A 10,634-nucleotide genomic window follows, 5' to 3' on the forward strand; every position below is an offset into this window, starting at 1 on the left:
AAGGTCATCCTCCCCTTCCCAGCTCTACTAGCTCAGCCAATCCACAGGATCACTGACATCTTCCCAGCAGAAAAGGCTCTCCTTCAAGGAGTTTTAGAGAGATCATAATATGTAATCAGGATTCTGAATAAGAACTTCATGAATTTCTCTACTTATGACCCAGGATGGCAAAAAGGGCCAAGTTGTCTGCCAGCATCAGTAAACAACAATGATGATAAAGGCCATGGGCCAAAGAATCTGATGGAGGAAAAATGTGCACACATCAAACTTGCTGCCTGATTCCTTGGAGATAGACAGATGCTGGCCTGGATTTGAAGGGCACCAAGATAATCCCCAATTAAATCTCTTTCCCATCCACAAGAAAAGCAATGCAGTACGGTGAAGAGATGATAATGGTTATTTCTCCCCCAAGTAAAACACAGGCAATAAAAACAATAAAGTTCCTACCCGTCAGATACAACTAGTGACATAAGTTCCAGGTAAGTGGCCATTTGCAAATCTGTCCTAGTTCAAAGACAGCAGAGAACAGTCCTCCAAAAATTCAAAGAATGTTTTCTCATTTTCTTTGATGCCATTTACAATGTAACAACACAGACATCACATACTTCTCCATTTGATTTGCATTATCAATGTTTTCTCCATCACTTTTTCAAGTCTAGACCCTAGGGGCATCTGGGTGGCTCAGTTGGTTAAGCGTCCACCTTTGGCTCAGGTCATGATCTCATGGTTCGTGGGTTCGAGCCCTGCATCCAGCTCTGTGCTGACAGCTAGCTCAGAGTCTGGAGCCTGCTTTGGATTCTATATCCTCCTTTCTCTCTGACCCTCCCCTGCTGGCACTGTTTCTCTTTGTCTCTCAAAAATAAATAAAAAACATTAAAAAAAATTTTTTTTAAGTCTAGACCCTAGACAATCATCAAAGCATTGGATCAAGTCCCAATGTGCAACATTTGTGAATGCCTATGGTTTAAATGCTTCCACCATGGCCAGTTTCAAGCTTTCAATATACACTACTGAAAAAAGAGTTGGAAAGGGATGAATAACAGCCCACCATTATTCAGTGTATCTATCACACAGGAACAATAGATATAAGCAATCTCAAGAGCACAGAAATATCAAAATGCAGTAAAATAATTAGGAAGTGATGAGTTTTTAGGATGCTTTTATCTTTATGTTTAATATAAATGTTTAGTCATGAGTTTATACAACTTAACTTTTAATACTGGCTACATAAACAGGTCTCACATAATTCCTAAAATATTGAACAATCAGCTCTTAAAAACCAGTATAAACCAGATCTAACACAAATGGATTCCATTCATTCCTGCGATCTACCTATATTTCATCCTGATTTCAGGAGCTGACAAATGCTCTCATTTGTCCAGTCAATATAAATCAAGTTGCTCTCTGGTCACCTGCAACCAAAAGCATCTTCACTTGTTAAAGAGATCCCTGCCAGCTAAAGCAGATGAGGACTGCATCAAAGAGGCAAGGTTACAGCTAACACCTATGAAGGCCAATCTTCCAGCCTACTTAAATGTTTTTTTTTAAACTGGACTTCCTACGTTGTTAAATGTAATTTCGAACTATGAAAAGCATGGTCACGCCATGCAAAGGTCCCTTTAAATGTCTTCCCCAGATGAAGAATGTTTAATCAGCTGAGCAGAGCCTGCAGGCCCCACAGGAGTTGGGAGGATGTTAACAGCTCACAACCACTCCTGCATTCCCAGGGGCCCCAGCATCACTTTGTGAAACTGCACATGGTGGAGTCCTGGCTTTTCCCTGGGGAGGAAGTGGCTGCTGAAATGCCAGATGTGCCATTCCCACAGCAGCTGGTGGAGGGCCTGTCTCTCCCAGGGTGAGGAGCAGCCTCCGCGGAGACCAAGCCCCGGAAGTCTACATAATTTCCACAGACTTGCCAGGAGAACCCAAAGCTGTGTAGGGCCCGAGGCAACACAGGATGATAAATAGAACATTATTCAGGGCTGATGCTCCCCACCCACCCCCTTTGTTTCCGGCCACCAGCGTTTGGAAAACCTGTTTAAAGAGTTATTCCAAGTGTTTTCAAGCCTCTAATCTGCCTTCAAAAATATCCTTGAAGAGGAAACAAAGGTTGTTTGCTAGAAGTGGACTGGGTGGAAATGACTAGGAAAAGTCTTTCCAGCACACCTAGATGAAAGCCACAAATTAGGTTTGGGGAGAGCTTGGACAGAAACCAGCTGTCTACCACTCTGCTATGCTCTGCCTATCCTGCATTTTTAAAGAAGGGGGCAGCTGAATGCCACTCCTCTGTGTGAAAGCTAGGGGTGGAAAGATGAGGGCAGAAGGGAAATGGGGGAGCAGAGGTGGAGAGGCTACAGATGAGTGGAAAAGGGAGAGGGCTAGATATGGAAAAACAGCAGGGAAATCAAGTGAAATCTTGTTTAATGTACATTTTCTCAAGGAGGTTGAGCTGAACTCTTCAGCCATGCATCCAGAGTTGATTAAAAACCTGAAATTTCCTGTAATTGGACCTCATTAATAAATTCCTCAGGGTTCCAGGAGGCTCTGAAGAGGTAAAACAAGGGTTTGGAGAGATGAGAGCAACGGGAGGTTGTACATTCCCAGACCATGGAGTTAATTCCATTTAATCAGCCTGGAGGAAGTCTGTATTCACAACAATCCCTGGAACCTGCTGAGCTCTCCTTCAGCAGGGAAGGATTTTCTCTCACTCACTACATCCTTACTTTTTAACCCCTACTTCCAACATGGATAACAAACTACCGTCAAAGGTCTGCAAGTCAAGTATAAGTCAACTCAAGGAACCTCACTGCTGCTGTGGTGATGTAATTACAGTGATTGAAACACTGAGACTGTCACCTCCCAACCTCCTCTGTTCATTTCCATCCACCTCATTCACCACTGCTTTGCCACACCCATCTCCTCCCCTCCTGCCTTTATTTCTACCTCTATCTTCAGTTGTTAGTTTGACCTCACATTAGCATAATCTCAAACCTTGATTGAGACATAAGCATTGTTTTATTGCCACACACTGGCTTGCTGAGTGATTAGTAATGTAGCTAGTGTGCTTGGTGTAAAATTTTACCCTCTCTTTTTCCCCTAGTAGAGTGAGCTAGAGCTACAAAATGCCCAAAGATCAGAAATCTAGGAAAACACAAGAAGCAAAGGGTGATGTCTAAATTAGGAAGTCAACTTCTAAACAGGAAAGGAAAGGGTCAAATTGTCAGGGCTCCAAATGGCTCCTTCTCACAATATTGATACCTTGCAAATTTCTCGTGCCCAGATTTCAGTGAGAAGTGTCATCTGGTAAGACCAGAATGGAAGAACCACAGCAATAACAACCTCCATCCTCAAACATTAACCTCCATCCCCAGGTCACTTATCCTCAAAGTGAGAGACACCCCAGGACAAGGGCAAAGTGTCTTCTAAGGGTTGTGATTATTTTCATTCTCCAGACTAGAGTTAAGCTGCAAAGAAAAGAGGATGGAGATGGAGAAGAGAGGAAAGGTCAACTCAGAGATAGTGGAACCAGAAAAGGTAGTTAAGCCAGACCTACAGTTAACTTCTTATTGCACCCACCCACCCAGAGCTATCTTCACACCCTAAAGGAGCCTCAGAACATACGAACAGGCTACCTCTTTCACTTATGTAACTTAGCCTCTATTTTCCTGTTCCCTTACCAGGTTGCATTTGGAGATGTTCTACCTCTCAACTCTTCATCATCATCAATTCTAATACACCCTCACTCTCACTGCAAAATAGACAAAAGTAGTTTCTTTGCACTGCTTTTCCTTATGACTACAGAGAAATCTCAGATGATCCAGTGTTTCCATCATAATAAATGGTATCTAAGCTGTAGCTCTCCCTCTTCTTGAAGGTTGTCTTTGTGTTCCTCTTCCTCCCAAGATGGGCCATTATACTCAGGCCGTCATAAAAGGAAAAAATTGATGAATGTGTCTACCAAAAATAAAAATCAGATTAAAAAATAAACTTCCAGTGGCATCTGGGTGTCTCAGTAGTTTAAGCATTTGCCTCTTGATTTAAGCTCAAGTCATGACCTAACGGTGGTGGGATCAAGCCTCAAGTTGGGCACCATGCTGGGTGTGGAGCCTTCTTGAGATTCTCTCTTTCCTCTCTCACCCTGCCCCTCCCCAGCTCACTAACTCTCTTCCTCACTAATACTACTACTACTACTAATAATAATAATAATAAACCTCCATATAACAAATATGATGCACATCATAAATGAAGTCCAAAGACAAAAACTGGAGAACATTTCTTGAAATATATGTCAGAAAGGTCTAGTTTCTTAATAAATAAAGAATCTTTATAAATCAGTAAGGCAAAAGAACAAAGAAAATTAACTGCTTAATAAAAAAAAATAGAGAGATACAATAGATGTACAATATTATTCAACCTGAAAAAGATAAAAATCAAAACAAGTCACTGTTTTTCCCTATCAGATTGGAAAATACTAAAGGTTTGGTAATCCCTTGTGTTGGTGAGGATGCAGAGAAACAGTCACATATTGGTAGAAGTTTCCGTAAGTATAGTTTTGCAAAAGTAAATCTGGCAACATCTAGCAAAGTTAAAAAAAAAATGTACATATACTTTGATTCAGAAATTCCACTATGAGAAACATATTCTATAGGAATAAAAGTACCCCAAAATAGGGGTTCCTGGGTGGCTCAGTCAGTTAAGCATCTGACCGTGGCTCAGGTCATGATCTGACAGTTTCTGGGTTCAAGCACCACATCAGGCTCTGTGCCCAGACCCTGCTTCAGATTCTGTGACTTGTTCTCTCTTTCTGCCCATCCCCTGCTAATAGTATGTCTCTGTCTCTCAACAATAAATATTTTTTAAAAAGTACCCAAAAATAAATGTACAAAGATAATCAATGAAACTTTATTTGAAATTTAAATTTTTTTTCCATAAATAGGCCATTATTACATTGTTTTTGGTTTTTGTTTTTTTTAATTCTAGGAAAGAATTAAATGGTGTCTTAGTCCATTCAAACTGCTATAACAAAGTACCACAGACTGGGTGCTTAAAAGAAAACAAATTTATTGCTCACAGTCTGGAGGCTGGAAAATCCAAGATGAAGGTACCAGCATGATCACCTTCTGGTGAGAGCTCCTTTTCTGGATTATAGGACAGCAACTTCTATGTCCTCACATGGTGAAAGACTGGGGTCTCTCTGGAGCCTCTTTTATAAGGCCCTAATCCCATTCATGAAGACTCTGCCCTCATGATCTACTCGCACTCAAAGGCCACTATCTAATACTATCATCTTTGGGGGTTATGACCTCAAAATATAAATTTTGAGCTCATAAGTTTTGAGGTGGCAATATATATTCAGATCATACCATTAGGAATGGAGGTAAGAAGAGAGGCTTTTTATTTTTTAGCTAAAAATTTTCTGTTTGTCTTAATTTTTTACCAAGTATATTTTTAAAAATTCCTTTTCAAATCAATAAAAAAAAAAAAACCCTCCAGCTATACGTGCTATTGCTGGTTTCTAACTCCTTGCTGGTGCCCAATAATTCTCCAAGACAAATACAGGATACACCTACCCAGTCCCAATTAGCCAACACTTCAAACTGAGCAAAACCTTTAATAGAAATGTTCCGCATCAGAATACTTGACAAAAGACCAAAAAAATTAATTTCTTGATGGTCTCTTTCTCAATGACTAGTTCAGAAACAGTTGGAAAAGGCTGTAACACAGGCAATCAAGTGGGGTTTTGGAGTAAGCAGCCTCTAGCTTCATTCTGCTTCTTCATGGTGGGGACTGGGAAGAGACCACCAAGGAGGTGGGTAGTACCATGGGCACCTACCACTTTGACACCAACTGGCCCCACTCTCTCTACTTACTGTACCCACTGTCAGAACGATTCAAGGAGCTTAGAATCATGCCCGGAGTATGATTCCACCTATATGACATTCTGGACAGTAAAGAGATCAGTGGTTGACAGAAGATGGAGTAGGGAGGATGAATAGGTAGAGCACAAAGAGTTTTTAGGGCAATTCTGTATGACACTATAATGGTAGCTATTTGTCATTATACAGACACAAACCCACAGAATTGACAACACCAAGAATAAACTTAATATAAACTATGGATTATGGGTAATTATGAAGTATGGATGTAGGTTCATGGAATGTAACAAAGGTACTACTCTCTGGTGGGGGATGTTGATAACAGAGATGTCCATGCAGGTATGGGCACAATTGGTATACAGGAAATCTCTGTACCTTCCCCTCAAAAAACAAAACAAAAAATGACAGAACAGATAATGTGTAATATATGCCCCAGGCACTGTTACTGCATCCACTGGGAAGAAGGACAGTGCAGTGCTCTCATCTCTCACCTACTTCCTACACAGCCCAGGACACTTTTCATCCTTGACTGTACTCTTCAGGGCTTGGCCAGGTTCCACCTATAATTTCACTTGTAAACATGTGGGGATAAAGTGGGGACTTTACATACTCCACATACATTTATAACTTTGAATTTTATAAGAATATCACCATGCACTGCTTCTATAAAAATAAAATAAACAGAAATTTGCAATATTATATAAATTAAGCCTCTTTGGTCAACTATAAGCCAGATGTCTGCTCAAACCTTTCTACTCTCTTGGATTTGTTAAATTTGGCCTGAATCCTCCTTCTGAGGCTTGATATAATTCCATCACCTTCCCACAATTTTCCTGCCTTCAATTATCTTCCTCTATGCCTCTATCTGCCTCTATGTCTTCCTTCCCATGTGTTGTCTCAATGGAGCTGGCATGAGGATGTTCTCAGAGCTCACCCCCTTTTCTGTTCCCACAAGAAACCCAGGCTCACTCAGCACTTTGTCAGTTTAGTAATTCTCTGGAGAGTTATAAGAAGCATAGGACAGTTCCATTCCCCAATACTGCTCCCCACCATTTTCAGCACGCTGGGGAATGGAGTTCATATTATCTCACTGTTGCCTTCCTCAGTCCCCCTTAAGAACAGGGATGAATCCATTTCATTCCATTTTAACAAAAACAAATTCTAGCTAATTTAAACCAAAAGAACTAGGTGATAAGGATATAGGGAGTCTCAGGAAATTCAGATGGACTATAAGAAACACCCAAAAGCCCTGGGCAGGACTCTCTCTGTATCTCTCCTCTCTGCTTATCTATGTGCTTCATTCTTCTCTCCCTATAACACCTTTTCTCTGCTTCTTCATCTACATAGGGGCATGTGGCTACGGCCTAGTAACCAAGTATCTGGCTTCACAGGAAGATAAACTGGCTGCTTTAGAACCCCAATCCCAAATTACTGAGAAAGTGTCAGATAGGTCCTTGCCTACTCTCTCCAGCCAGGAGAAAAAGGGTCTTATAGCATTAGGTCACATAAAAAAATGAATGGATTATGACTAGCACCTCTCTGGTCCTTAACTGTCTTGTTTTTGAAATTAAAATAATTACCCATCCAGAAAGAGTGGTTGTGAGGTGGGGCACTCTCATTTTTTTAAATAAATGTTTATTTATTTTGAGATAGAGAAATAGAGAGCAAGCAGGAGAGGGACAGAGAGAGGAGGAGACAGGGAATCCCAGGCAGGCTCTGTGCTGTCAGTGCAGAGCCTGATGTAGGGTTTGAACCCATGAACCATGAGATCATCATGACGTGAGCCAAAACCAAGAGTTGTACACTTACTTAACTGAGCTACCCAAATGTCCCAGGTTGCTCTCATTTACCCAAAGCATCCACTTCACAATGGGTTCTCAGAAAATGATGAGTCTCTTCTTCCTTTAGTAGATTCTTGATGGAGTGAGAGTAATTATTTTATAACAATATCTAGCCATGTTACTCTGCTTAAAGCCTTTCTGTGCCTCCCCCCCCTCAATAAACCCTCAGAATAAAGTCCTATCTTCTAAGGATAATACAAAAGGCCCTTAAAATCTCTCTGTTCTCCAGATTACTCACTCCCCATCACACCTATGCCCCTGCCATAGTAAACCACTTGCAGTCTCAGCATCCATCAAGCTCTCTGTCTTTCCCTGTTCCTCTTATCCCAATTCACTCTTCCAACCTTGTCTATTTCTTCTTCAGGAAAATCTTCCTTGGCTATCACTTCTACCCACAAGGCTGAAATCTCTCCCAAATACTTCTGCACAGAAACATTCCTCAGCCTTGCACAGAAACCTTTCCAGTCTAACCAGCTTAACAGCTCTAGAGACCGTGCATTGCAAAGGAGCCCATTCCACTAGTTTCTAAAAGGTTCTACAATCTTTATCCCAACTAGCAAGAGAGCTGAAAATGCCTCCCCAGAACTCTCACCTACTGGTCATAACTTTTGCCCTGGAACAATGTTCAAATTACTGGAAGCTTGAGTCAGTCACCCTTGCCCCCCACTTCCCCAAGTTTATCTCTCCAACCCCTTCACTTGACCTCAGGAGGTATGGTTCAGAGAACATTTGTCATCCCACAACATCCTCTAAGTTTGGTGCTCAAATGTGAGTGTAACTACCACCACCTCCCTGATTATGTATCCTACAAACCTATACAGACTCAGACTGAGTCACCTACAGAAATCTATACAGCCTCAACTGGGCTACCTATCTAGGTCCTGTGAGCTCCTGGGCAACCACACCCCCTCCAACTCCTTCTCATGACCTGCTATCATGCTAAGTCCCATCTCTCTCCACCCCTGGACTGAATACAAGTGACTGAAGTTACCCAATAAGCCAAGGGCAGAGACCAGGAGACATCTCAAGATTCCTAATCTAACATGGTTCAGCAATTAATCTGTCAACAATTATTTTAATTTATGGCCTTATATACTGCTGAAAATAACAGTGTGGCTACTAAGGTCTACTTTGTGTCAGGCTCTGGGCTAACGAGTATACATGCATTTTATCATTTAATCCTCAAAACAAGTCCTTTACAGATGAGGAAACTGAAGTTTAGAGAAATTACCAAATTTAATCAAAAGCTCTATAGAATGGGAGATCAAAATAAATAAAAAGCAATAACATCTCTAAGCATATCAAATATGGGAGCTTTAAATGCCTATACTTCTCTCTCATAATTAGGAGTCTCCTAATTTTAAACTCCTAGTATCCAAATTATTTCATTTAAACATATTAGAAAGAGGACCTACATCAATCGAGTGAAGTCTGAAGGTCCAGCATAACAGCCCAGCTTTCAGGTATTCATCTTTGCAGGTGTTCAGTTCCCTTCTTACACAATATTTGGAAGCCACACAGCTTTCGTCTTACCCATCCACCCCCTTTTATTAACCTGAATGCAGTGTAAGAACAGATTTTTCAGGCTTGCAAAGGTTCTGCAGACATTTGCTTTCTTTCTTACAATACATAACACTGGCACTGGTTGGGTTGGTTCCCATGTAAAGAATTCATAAGCCTAGTGGCCTTCTAGTGATACTGATCAGCTTGACTGGCAGATGAAGTCTTCAATCACATTACTTCCCTTGTAATCACAGTATAATGAAGAGAGATTTATCCACCAAACCTTTCACCCAGTCCTGGAGCTGAGGAGGACCAGGGGCTGTCAGCCTGGGCAAAGGCTCCCCATGGAAATTTCTGCTGGTCTAACTTAGAACTCCCCTTGCTTGTTCTGAAGTAGGATCAAACATCTGACTGCTCATTGTGTGGCTTCCCAGAAGATTCAGAAACATGCTTGATGTGGGTATGAGATGGGGACAGGGGAATTCTTGTGGCCTACAGGGCAGAGAAGGGTTCCAAACACAACATTAGGGTTTGGCAAAACCCAAGAACATTATGCCAAGACCTTTTCCCTTCACTTTTGAGCTCATATGCATTTCAAATGAATTTAGTCCTTATTTCAGGAGTAAGTGCACATTTGTCTTTAGTGTGCAGTAATATTAGCACTAAGTACTGATGTCTGAAATGTCCGTCTCTCTTTTTTTCTTATCCAATTTCTGCTTATGTCAGAATCCAGTTCCTTTCCACCAAGACTCCTCTATTAAGCCTTCGATAAACACTCTGTCTTCATGGTAACCACTAGCCTATGACAATATTATACTCATTGCTAATAAGGTGGTTCTTGACCATGTGAAGCCCAAATCATCTTTTCAATTGCTTCATTTGCATATACATACATATGTATATGTATTAATGACTACTGAATGAATAGTCAAGGCTGGGGTCCTTACAACAGACCCAAAATGTAGGTGGTGGTTCCACCTGTTCCCCTACTGAGTCAGAGAACTGAGTGAGTAGGTTCCCTGTTTTCACGTATGCTGAAATTTTCGACAAAGTTAATGCATCTTAGCTCTGGTACAGTTTGGGGCAATTGCAAAGCACGGGGATGGCTTGATCAGAGAGTAGGAAACAGAAAAATGCTTAGTATGTTACTATTCTTTTCATTGCAACTAAAAGAGTTGAGCTAACAAAAACTAGTTGAACTAACAGAAACTCAGCCCAAATGAGATTTTTTAAAAAAGGTGGGGGTGGAATGTACTCACCAGCATAACTGAAAGGTCAGTGTGGTGGCTTCGAGCATAGTTGGATCCAGTCGACATCCTATATCCTATATCATCCTATATCATCACTTTGGCTCAGTTTTCCTCTGCGACTTGTACTCTAACACAGACTCTTCCCATGTGGCACCAAAGCTCCC

General features: G+C 41.2%; 1 long non-coding RNA gene across 1 annotated transcript in view; it reads left to right on the forward strand.

Annotated features, from left to right (window-relative positions):
* Positions 1-3,999, forward strand: part of LOC115294393 — a 38,701-nt gene extending 34,702 nt beyond the window's left edge. The window contains exon 3 of the long non-coding RNA XR_003909857.1: positions 3,681-3,999. This is a non-coding gene — a long non-coding RNA (uncharacterized LOC115294393). The remainder of the gene's footprint in view (positions 1-3,680) is intronic.
* The last annotated feature ends 6,635 nt before the right edge of the window (positions 4,000-10,634 follow it).

Source organism: Suricata suricatta, chromosome 6 (genome assembly GCF_006229205.1).
Source record: "Suricata suricatta isolate VVHF042 chromosome 6, meerkat_22Aug2017_6uvM2_HiC, whole genome shotgun sequence".
Classification (NCBI taxonomy): domain Eukaryota; kingdom Metazoa; phylum Chordata; class Mammalia; order Carnivora; family Herpestidae; genus Suricata; species Suricata suricatta.